This window comes from Meriones unguiculatus (assembly GCF_030254825.1).
Source record: "Meriones unguiculatus strain TT.TT164.6M chromosome Y unlocalized genomic scaffold, Bangor_MerUng_6.1 ChrY_unordered_Scaffold_25, whole genome shotgun sequence".
In the NCBI taxonomy this organism is placed as follows: Eukaryota; Metazoa; Chordata; class Mammalia; order Rodentia; family Muridae; genus Meriones; species Meriones unguiculatus.
In genome coordinates, this window is record NW_026843710.1 from 5,025,609 (window position 1) to 5,037,936 (window position 12,328).

At 37.2% G+C, this 12,328-nt stretch overlaps 1 non-coding gene across 1 annotated transcript; it reads right to left on the reverse strand.

Moving 5' to 3' along the window:
- Positions 1-672: 672 nt before the first annotated feature.
- Positions 673-779, reverse strand: LOC132651790 (U6 spliceosomal RNA). Its single transcript, XR_009589354.1, has one exon. It is a non-coding gene; the product is annotated as a U6 spliceosomal RNA (small nuclear RNA).
- Between the last annotated feature and the right edge of the window lie 11,549 nt (positions 780-12,328).

A 12,328-nucleotide genomic window follows, 5' to 3' on the forward strand; every position in this document is an offset into this window, starting at 1 on the left:
TTGTCATTGAATATCTTGTTTTCTCTGTCTATGAGGACTGAGAGTTTTGCTGGGTACAGTAGCCTAGGATTACATCTGTCTTCTCTTAGGGATGCATGATATCCACATCCATCCAGGTCCTTCTGACTTTCATAGTCTCTGTTGAGAACTCAGGTATGATTCTGATGTGTTTGCCATTAGATGTTACTTGGTATTTTTCCTTGCAACTTTTAGTATTTTTTCTTTGTTCTATATACATACTGTTTTGATTATTATGTGATGGGAAAATTTTTTTTTCTGGACTAATTTATTGGGTGTTCTGTAGACCTCTTTTATCCTTATAGTCCTCCCCTTTATGTTGGGAAAATTTTTTTCAATGATTTTGTTGAAAATATTTTCTGGGCCTTGGAGGAGGGAATCATCTTTTTCCTCTATTCCTATTATTTGTGTAGAGTTTGTCTTTTCATGTTGTCTTGAATTACTTTGATGGACCGTGTCTGGATTTTTTTAGATTTAACATTTTCTTTGACAGATACATGATTTATTTTCCATTTTGTCTTCCACAGGTGAGATTCCTTCTTCCATCTCTTATAGTCTATTATTTATGCTTATATCTGTAGTTCCTATTTTCTTCCCCAAGTTCTTTCCTTCCACAATTTCCTCTATTTGTGTTTTCCTTAATTTCTCCAAAAAAATAATATTGAATGCTACATGAATTTGTGTGTCACGCTTGCATAGGGATCATGCTAATATTCTCTGTATTGTTTCTGTTTAAGTATACATGCTGCTGAAGTGAACACCACACATTTCTTAAAGTAAACATTAATAAAGTCACATGTCCTTGACTTGTGAGTTGCACATTTTCACAGATTCCATTACTGTTTGTTAAATGCATGGATATGTCCTCATTCACTCAAATATTTTCTGTGAAAATGCTCACTGACCAAGGAAAATATTTGAAAAAAAGCATTTAGTTGGGACATGGCTTATATTTTAACTAAGAAAATCCATGATGTCATGTCAGCAAGTACTCATCTTGTTCCAGTCCTTCACCAAAACTGAGAGCTTTTCATACTGAACCACAGGTGGCAAGAAGAGAGAGGTAGACTGAAAGAGACAGAGAGCAAAAGAGCAAGAAAGACACATTCAGAAATAGACAGAGAGCAACAGAAACAAAGACAAAGTGTAGGGGGAAGATGGAGGTGCTGGGACGACTCTGATTCTGACCAGCAAAACAGCAGGATTGGCACAGTGACCAGAAGTCAGAACTCGAGGCCATAAAACACAAGTGATTATGTTTCCCAGGTGAGAGGATATCCCATGATGGGGGATTCAATCAGCTTTAACTCACCCAGCTAAACTGAGAAAGAGATCCTGGTTCCACAAGGTGCTTGGTCACCAGCCCAGAGCCACATGTCAGTGAGTTCTGATCACTGTTCCAGACTGAACTGTGGGTACCACAACAGCAGAGACTGGAATTTCCAGTCAAGAGATAACCCCACAGTGCAGGAAAAGATTGGGACCGACCTTAGGTCACCTAGTCATCCCATGGAAAAGACTCAGGTTCTGCAGGCACCCAGAAGCCAGCCCAGAGCCAGAGCCGGGGCCCAGACGCCAGCACAGAATCCTGCCTACATACCTGATTTGCTGTCCCAGATAGAACAGTGGGCCCCATGGCACCAGAGACCAAGTTTCTCTGTTGGGTGTAAATCCACAGGGAGGGGAATGGCTGGTCTGATCTCAGAGCACACAGCTGATACCACCACCCCAAAAAGGTCTCAGGAATAGTTACCCAGTTTTGGCAGACGCCTAGGCACCCAATCGCCAAAAAGGCAGAAAGGCAGAGCCACATAAGTCTGTGCCTGCAGGTTCTACTTGCCATCACAGACAGAAAGACTGTCCTCAAAGCAAATACTGGGTGTCCTGTCAGGAGGAAACCCCACAGCAGGGGTATCATCAGGTCCAATGCTCAGGACACCCAGCACCATAAGACTTTCTGGATTCAAGCAGACTCTAGGCTCTAGCCTTCTACTGCATGAGTGAACAGCATGCTCATCTGCCTTTCTGGAGTACCACTAGGGCACAGGGGCACACAGCTGCATCCTCAGATGTACAAAAAACAGAGAGCATTACAGCAGTCCTCAGATCAATCAGTTATCCCTAGCTAAACTGACAAGACTGTGGGAATCCCTGGTTCTTCAAGAGGACTGCACCCAACAATTACACCTTAATAGCAACAGCTGCTGCTCGATAAATTCAGAGCAAGAACCCCAGCAGCAGGGTAGCCAACACCAGGATTCTCCTGATGAAAGGAGAGTTACCATACAGGTCCATACCCTGAAGGAAACTGACAATTCCTGAGAAGCACCACTATTCAGTTGACCATACCCAAAAAGCAGAGGAGAACTTCAGAACCCCACCAAGTGGATTCTCCCTGCCCCAGGGCCCAACAGACATAAAAATTTATCAGACAACATCTGAGACAGAGAGATGGGTAGAGGCCAGTCAAAAAGCATAACCAAGAGAAAGCAAAGCAATATGGCATTCTCAGAAACAAGTTATCCAGGATCAAGTAGCCCTAGACACCCTAACATAAGTGAAATTCAAGAAGAAGTTCTTATATCTATGCTTATAAAGAAGTAATGGAGAAAGTAAATAAAACACATAAAGAATTAGGGTAGGATATAATAAAAAATATGGTCATCATAAAAAATACAGGAAGATGCAACCAACCAGTTTGTGGCATTCAAAATGGAAACGGTTAAATCACTGAATGAAATAAAAGAAACAGAGGAATGTTCAAACAGCTGAAGAAATTGCAGGAAAAACAGGAAAATACAGACAGACAGGTGAAGGAAATCAACAAAATGTTTCAAGATCTGAAGATAGATTTGGAAGAATTAAAGAAAACACAAATGAAGGAAATCATGGAGAGGGAGAACCTAGGAAAGAAAACAGGAACTACAGAAGTAAGCATAACCAACAAACTACAAGAGATGAAAGAAAAAAATCTCAGGTGTGGAAGATACTATGGAAGAAATCGATGTATCCAGCAAAGTAATAAATCTAAAAAATTCCTGACACAAACCATCCAAGAAATCCAAGACAACATAAAAAGACAAAACCTAAGAACAATAGGAATAGAGGAAAAAGATGATTCCCTCCTCCAAGGCCCAGAAAATATTTTTAACAAAACATTGAAAAAAAATTTCCCCAACTTCAAGGGGAGGACTATAAAAATACAAGAGCACCTATAAATTAGACCAGAAAAGAAAATCCTCCCACCACATAATAATCAAAACATTAAGTATACAGAGAAAAGAAAAAAAATGCTAAAAGTTGCAAGGGAAAAAGCCAAGTAACATATAATGGCAAACCCATCAGAATCACACCTGACTTCTCAACAGAAACTATGGAAGCCAGAAGATCCTGGACAGATATCATGCAGACCCTAAGAAAACACAGATGTCAGCCTAGGCTGCTGTACCCAGCAAAACTCTAAGTCCTCATAAACTGTGAAAAGAAGATATTCAATGACAAAAACAATACCTACACTCAAACCCAGTGTTATAGAAGATACTAGAAGAAAAAAATACAACACAAGAAAACTAGCTACTTTAAAAAAAATCACAGAAAATAAATAACCTCACTACAGCAAAACAAAAAGTACACAAACACACAAACATGGCCAACATCAATATGAAAGAATCTAAGCCACTGGTCATTAATCAATCTCCCTCAAAATCAATGAAATCATTCTCCAGTAAAAAGACACAGACTAAGAAAATGCATGCGTAAATAAGACCCAACAATGTGTTGCATACAAGAAACACAGCTAAATCACAAAGATAGACATTACCTGAGGGTAAAGGGCTGGAAGATGGTTTTCCAAGCAAATGGACCCAAGAAACAAGCACCAATAGAGATTCTAATATCTAATAAAGTAGCTTTTCAACCAAAATTAATCAAAAGACATAGAGAAGGAAACTTCGTTCTCATCAAGGGAAAAATCCAACAGGAAGATATCACAATCCTGAACATATATGCCCCAAATGCAAGGGCATCCACATTTGTAAAAGAAATTTAATAAAACTTAAACCACACATAGAACCAAACACATTAATACTGGGAGACTTCAACAGCCCACTCTCAACAAAGGGAAAGACAGGTCAACAAAACAGAAATTAAACAAAGAAACAATAACTCTGACAGAGATCATGAATCAAATGGACCTCACAGACATCTACAGAACCTTTCACCCAAACTCAAAAGAATTTACTTTCTTCTCAGCACCTCATGAAACCTTCTTCAAAATAGACCATATAATTAGTCACAAAGCAAGCCTCAATAGATACAAGAAGATTGGGATAATCTCTTGTATCCTATCTGATCTGGACTGAAACTGGACCTCAATGAAAAAAAATTGTAATTGCCTACACACACATGGAAACTGAACAACTTGCTACTAAATGACAGCTGGGTCAGAGAAGAAATAAAGAAAGAAATTAAAGACTTCCTAGAATTCAATGAAAATGAAGGCACAACATACCTTAACTTATGGGACACAATGAAAGCAGTGCTAAGAATAAAATTCAAAGCACTAAGTGCCTTCAAAAAGATTTTTGAAACATCTCATGCAAGCAACTTAATGACTCACTTAAAAGCCCTAGGGGAAATAAAAAAAAAAAAAAAAGAATCAGACACACCGAAGAAGAGTAGATGACTGGAAATAATCAAACTCAGAGTTGAAATCAATAAATTAAAAACTAATAAAACTACTCAAAGAAAAAATGAAACCAAGAGCTGGTTCTTTGAGAAAATCAACAAGATATTCAAACCCTTAGCCAAATTAAGTAAAAGGCAGAGAAAAACTACCCAAATCAACAAAATCAGAAATGAAAAAGGGGACATAACCACAGGCACTGAAGAAATCCAAACAATAATTAGGTCTTACTTCCAAAGACTATATGCCACAAAATTTGAAAATCTAAATGAAATGGACAATTTATTGACTGATTCTACACGCCAAAGGTGAATCAAGACCAGGTAAGCCAATTAAATAGTCTTATATTCCCTAAGGAAATAGAAGCTGACATCAGAATTCTACCATGCAGAAAAAGCCCAGGGCCAGATGGTTTCAATGCTGAATTCTACCAAACCGTCAAAGAGCTAACACCAATACACTTCAAACTATTCCACAAAATAGAAACAGAAGAAACACGACCAAACTCATTCTATGAAGCCACAGTCACATTGTTTCCTAAACCTCACAAATACCCAACAAAGAAAGAGAATTTCAGACCAATTTCTTTCATGAACATTGATGCAAAAATACTCAACAAAATACTTGCAAACTGAAAATAAGAACACATCGAAGATATCATCCACTATGACCAAGTAGGCTTCATCCCAGGCATGCAGGGGTAGTTCAATCTACAGAAATCCATCAATGTGATCCACCATATAAACAAACTGAAGGAAAAACAAACAAACAAACAAACAAACATATGATCATCTCCTTAGATGCTCAAAAGGCATTTGACAAAATTCAACATCCATTCATGTTTAAAGTATTGGAGAGATCAGGGATACAAGGCACACACCTGAACATAATAAAAGTGATATACAGCAAGCCTATAGCCAACACCAAATTCAAGGGAGAGAAACTTAAATCATTCCCACTGAAATCAGTGACAAGGCACGGATGTCTTCTCTCTCCATATCTCTTTAACTTTGTTTTTGAAGTCCTAGCTATAGCAATAACACAATTGAAGGAGATCAATGGGATAAAAATTGGAAAGGAAGAATTCAAAGTATCACTGTATGTATATGATATGATAATATATCTTAGTGACCCCAAAATTGTGTCAGAGAACTACTACAGCCAATTAACACCTTCAGCAAAATGGCTGGATACAAAATTAGCTCAAAAAATTAGTAGCCTTCCTGTATACCAAAGAAATAAGGAATGAGAAATATATTAGGGAAACAACACCATTCACAATAGTCACAAAGGATATAAAGTACCTTGGTGTGAACCTAACCAAGCAAATCAAAGACTTGTATGAAAAAAATTTAAAATCTCTTTAGAAATGATTAGAAGAAGTTATTGTAAGTTGGAAAGATCTCCCATTCTCATGGCTTGGTAGGATTAATATAGTAAAAATGGCCATCTTACCAAAAGCAATCTACAGATTCAATGCAATTCCTATCAAATTACCAACACAATCCTTTACAGATCTTGAAAGAAAAATTGTCACCTTCATATGGAAAAACAAGAAACCCAGAATTGCTAAAACAATTATCTACAGTAAAAGATCTTCAGGAGTTATCTCCATGCCCAACCTCAAGCTGTACTATCGAGCAATAATACTAAAAACTGCATGGTACTGGGATAGAAACAGACTAGTGGATCAATGGAATCAATTAGAAGACCCTGACATAAATGCACACACTTATGGACACCTTTTTTGACAAAATTGCCAAATCCATTCAATGGAAAAAAGACAGCATCTTTACAAATTATGCTGGTCTAACTGGATGTCTACTTGTAGAAAAATGCAAATAAATCCATACTTATCACCCTGCACAAAACTTAAGTCCAACTGGATCAAAGACCTCAACATAAAGCTAGACACTTAGAAGAAAAGGGGGGAATACCCTTGAAGTCATTGGCACTGGAGACATCTTCCTGAACAAAACACCAACAGCACAGGCTCTAAGAGCAACAATCAATAAATGGGACCTCACTAAACTGAAAAACTTTTGTAAATCAAAGGACACTCTCCTCAGCAACATGATACTGATTGTGAAATGATCTTCACCAACCCTATATCTAACAGAGGGCTAATATCCAATATATATAAAGAACTAAAGAAGTTAAACAGCAAAAAATCAAGTAATCCAATTAAAAACTGTGATACATAGCTAAACAGAGAATTCTCTGCAGAGGATTATCAATTGGCAGAAAAACACAAAGAAATGCTCAACCTCATTAGCCATCAGGGAAATGCAATTCAAAACGACCCTAAGATTTCACCTTACACCCATGAGAATGGCCAAGATCAAAACCTCAAGAGACAACACATGCTGGAGAAGTTGTGGAGAAAGGGGAACCCTCCTCCACTGCTGGTGGAAATGTAGAGTTGTACAACCACTCTGGAAATCAATCTGGTGCTTTCTCAGACAACTTGGAATAGTGTTTCCTCAAGATCCAGCTGTATTACTCCTAGGCATATATCCAAAAGATTCTCACATACACAATAAGGAAATTTGCTCAACCATGTTTATAGCAGCCTTATTTGTAAGAGCCAGAAGCCTGAAACAGAACAGATGCCCTCAGTGGAGGAATGGATGCGCAAATTGTGGTATATCTACACAATGAAATATTACTCAGCAATAAAAAAACAAGAAAATCATGAAATTTGCAGGAAAATGGTGGGATCTGGAAAAGATCATTCCGTGTGAGCTATCCCAGAAACAGAAAGATGCACACAGTATATACTCACTCATATAGACATATAATATAGGATAAACCTACTAAAATCAGTACACCTAAAGAAACTAATGAAGAGAGAGGAGTCTAGCTAAAATGCTCAATTCCTATCCAGAAAGGCAAGAGGCTGGACATCAGAAGAAGTAGAAAAGAGGGAACAAGTCAGATGCCTGACACAGAGGACCTTTGAAAAGCTCTTCCCTGCAGACTATCAATGAATATGCTGAGACTTATGGACAACCTTTGGGCAACATGCAGGGAATCTTAGGAAAGAAGTGGGAAACAGTCTGATCTGGAGGACAGGATCTCTACAAGGAGATCAACAAAACAAAAAAATCTGAGCAAAGAGGTCTTTCCTGAGACTCAAACTCCAACCAAGGTCTATGCATGGAGATATCCTAAGACCCCTGCACAGATGTAGCCCATGGCAGTTCAATATCCAAGTGGGTTCCATTGTAAGAGGAATAGGGGCTGTCTCTGACATGAACTGATTGGCTTGCTCTTTAATTACCACTCCTTGAGGGGAAAGTAGCATTACCATGCCACAGAAGAAGAGAATGCAACCACTCCTGATGAGACCTAACTGACTAGGTTCAGAAGGAAGGAAAAGAAGACTTCCCCAAACAGTGGACTTGGAGAGGGGCATGCATGCAGAGGGTGGAGGAAGGGAGGTATTCAGACAGGAGGAGGAAGGGAACCACAGGGGGTATACAAAGAGAAAAAAATGTAATTAATAAAAAAAAAATGTAAAAAAAAGTATATCCAGTAAACCAGGAACATATTAAGAAGCAAGGAAGCATCAAATGGATATGACCAAGATATTTCCTCATGCTGAAATAAATTTCTGATATAAAAAAGACAAAGTGACAGAGACCTAGAGATAGAGACTCCATTCTCTCTGGTCACTTTCATTGGCATATCAACCTAACAGCACACCCTCCTATAATATAAATCCAAAAAGAATTATATATTTTTTAGTTATTTTTTAATTAAATTTTATTTGTTTATTATTAGTTACATTTTATTAGCTCTGTATCCCGCTCCCTTAATCCCTCCCAATCCTACCCTCCCTCCCTCATCTCCTTCCTGTCCCTTTCCAAGTCCACTGATTGGGGAGGGCCTTTCATCTGACCCTGTTTTATCAGGTATCTCCAGAGTCCTCCTCTGTGGCCTAGAAGGACTGTTCCTCCCATGGATGGGTCAAAGAGCCTGCCATTGAGTTCTTGTCAGAAATAGTCCCTGTTTCCCTTACTATGGGAAAAATATTGTTAACTGAGCTATCAAGGGCTTCATCCAAGCAAAGGTTCTAGGTTGTAACCATACACAGTCCTTGGTGGAGTGTCAGTCTCAGAAAAGACCTTTGTCCCCAGATATATATTTAATATTTTTTTATTTTAATTTTTATTAATTACACTTTATTCACGTTCTATACCTTCTTAACTCCCTGTCCCACCCATCCTACCTTCCTTACCCCACTCCACACTTGCCCCTCCTCAAGTCCACTGATGTGGACACATGAGGGTCTCCACTCTTTCTGGAATCTGTGGGACTTGTGCTTGGTAGGGGCTGGTCAAGTCCTGGTATTTGGTATTCTAGTTGCTCCAAGGTGAATTTCTATGTTACTTATGTAACTCTCTCTGTGTATATGTTTATCTGTAGACTTGGATATTTTTAAACATGAGACAATTAGAATCAATACCTCTGAGTTTGATCCTCGATCATCTGAATTAAATTTTATAATGCATTTTAAAATTTTTCAGATATTTTCATATAGTTACCCTTGGGCAGTCTAACAAAAAACTTAAAACAGTTGATCAACCCTTTGTGGGAAATATAAAACCTTGGTATTTATTTTATTAAATTTACAAGGTAAAACCAAGCCATGCTGTTCCAAGCCATCCAATTAAAAAATGCAGTTATTACAATATATTTGTGTTAATAAAAATCTATAAAATATATTGTTCTTCATTTAAAAAAATGGAGATTCTTTAATACAAAATGCTTGCTTATGCAGTTTTACAGGAAAAAAAGTACCACAGTTCCATGTTAGCTGAGAGTTATTTAGGGTTATATTCAGATCATTGTTAAATGAAACTTTTCTCCTTTAATTTTTTTGCTGTTAAGTTTTAGTACAATATGATAGAATTAATAAGATTTTCTACCCCCTTTATAAATTATGTTTAATTAAATGTTTTGCTTGGATTTTAGTTTAAAAAGAGCAGATATAAAGTTATGCTAAAGATTATAGTTGAGTACAAGATTGAGTTTTACCCAGTCTTGTTTAGATTTTTTTTAAAAGATTAAAAGTAAAATTGGTACCATAAAGTTTGCCTATATAAATCTAACTAAAATTTGGTTCTAAAACACACATTTAAAAATGTGCCAAAATTGAGATTATAACATCCTGTTTTATAGTATGAAGTTTAGAGGAGATGATAAAGGTAGTCAGGAGTAACTCAAATATGATGGTCCTCAGACTTGTCAGTGATCTAATAAATATGGCATTTTAACATATGTAAGCTCATTATGACAGAGTCCAACATGTTGAGGCACAAAAAAAATAATTCAATTTTTATAGGTACAACCTAGAGTTAATTCTATTTAAAAAAAAGTTAGCACAATTGTTGATACTTTAACTGTGTTTGCTGATGGTTCATTATCTAATATTGCTGCCTATGCTTATAAAAGAAAATCAATATCTTTTCAAGTGTCTAACACATCTGAGCAAATAGCAGAGTTATCTGCAGTATTGGCTGTGTTGCAAAGTTTTAAAAAGCAGTCTTTGAACATTTTTCCAGATAGTGCATATGTAGCTCAGTTTTTGCCTTGGTTAGAGAGTGCAGGTCAAATTCAGACATCTTCTCCTGCTGGAATTTTATTTTTACGAATTCAGAAATTGATGAAAAAAAAACAAAAAAACTTTCTTTTTTTATAGGACATTTGAGTGCTCATTGTAAGTTGCCAGGACTCCTGTCTAAAGGAAATCCATTGTCATATAAAACCACCAAAGTATATTGTTCACAGTTAAAAAGAGCCTAAGACGCCCATAATATGCATCATATTAATAATCAAGCCTTGAGACTAAAGTATGCATTGACTAAGGAAGAGGTCCATAATATAGTCAAGGCATGAAGTACTTGTCCTCAATTTCACCCTGTCTCTCACTTGGGAGTCAATCCTAAAGGATGCTTTCCAAATCAGATTTGGCAAATGGATATTACCCATATTCCTAAATTTAAACATTTAAAATATATACAGGTTTGCCTAGATACCTATTCTGCATTTATTTTTGCCATGCCTCAACCAGGAAAAGCTGCAAAGAATGTTATTTCTCCTTGTCTACAGTCTTTTAATGTTCTAGAAGTTTCTAAGCAATTTAAAATGGACAATTGTACAGGATATACTAGCAAGTCATTTAAAAGATTTTTTTTCAAGAATTTCAACTTTTTCATATAACTAAAATAACTTACAATACTCAAGGACAAGGCATGGTAGAGCATGCCCACTATACAATTAAGATTTATTTAGAAAAAAACAAAGAAGGGTGAGCTACTTCCCTGGAAACCTAAGAATCATCTTTTTTTTTTTTTTATCTCATCTGTATTTACCTTTTAAAGCAGAATGTGGTTGGGCACTATTTCCATTCACAAGCCTTGCTGAGTTACAAGACCTAGGGAAGAAGCTTAGGGTTTGTTCTCAGTACTTCGGACAAAATTTGAAAACCTCTGCAAAATTATGAAGGACATTTTGGAGAAAAAGGTTGAAAAGGTGGTTGTGTCAAACCGATTGGTGACATCCCCATGCTGTATTGTCACAAGCACATATGGGTGGACAGCAAACATGGAGAGAATCATGAAAGCTCAGGCCCTCCGAGACAACTCAACAATGGGTTACATGGCAGCAAAGAAACATCTGGAGATCAATCCTAAGAATCATCTTAACCATGTTGTTTTCATTCTGAATTTTTAAAATTTGGATAAGCATGGTAAATCTGCAGCAGATAGATGTTGGCTTAGAGAAACCAAGAAAACTTTTGCTAAAATAAAATGGAGGGATCCTTTAAAAAAATCAATGGCATGGACCCAACCCTGTACTCACATGGGAATGAGGATCTGTTTGTCTTTTTCTGCAGGAAAATTATGCAGCTTAATGGCTACTGGAAAATCTGGCATGGCAAGTGGATGAGGAGTTTTCTCCTGTTAATGATAATGATTTCAATGAAGACCTCTCCAGTCTTGATGACTGTTGATTGGGCTTACTTTGCTAAATCATCTCTACTACATCCAGTTTCCTAGGATGATCCAGAAGTCCTTGTTTATGTCAACAACACTTGGGTTTAGGTTTTCCTGCTTTTGAAGGAAAACAAGTAAAACAGACTCATAACTTTTCAGTAATAGGGAGAGATCATCCTTTTGTTTTAACAAAGTATTCATTAGGACATCTTACCAGAGTCCCATGTATAGGTCACAGGTCTGAATGCCTACAACTCTAATGTTGGGATGGTAGCTGAAGACAATCTTTGCAACCAGGCAAAGGGGAATATTGGAGGACAGTCTTACAATTCCAATGAGTTACACACCCTGTGAGAAAAGAGATCAACATACTTGTCCTTGACTGATGGTTCCTTGGACAAGATGCATTGGATAAATGCCCTCCATCTACTCCTTGGACTCTGACCCTATAGCCATGGACTGGACTGGTATATCCTTAAAGATATTAAGATTTTGGCTTCTGGTAAAGGCAGTCAAAATTTTTTTGTTTCAGAAAAATACTTTGGTGCTGGACTTTGAAGAAATTCAAATTCAAATTGGCAAACCTATGTATGGAAATTGGGGGCTGTGTTGGGATATATAG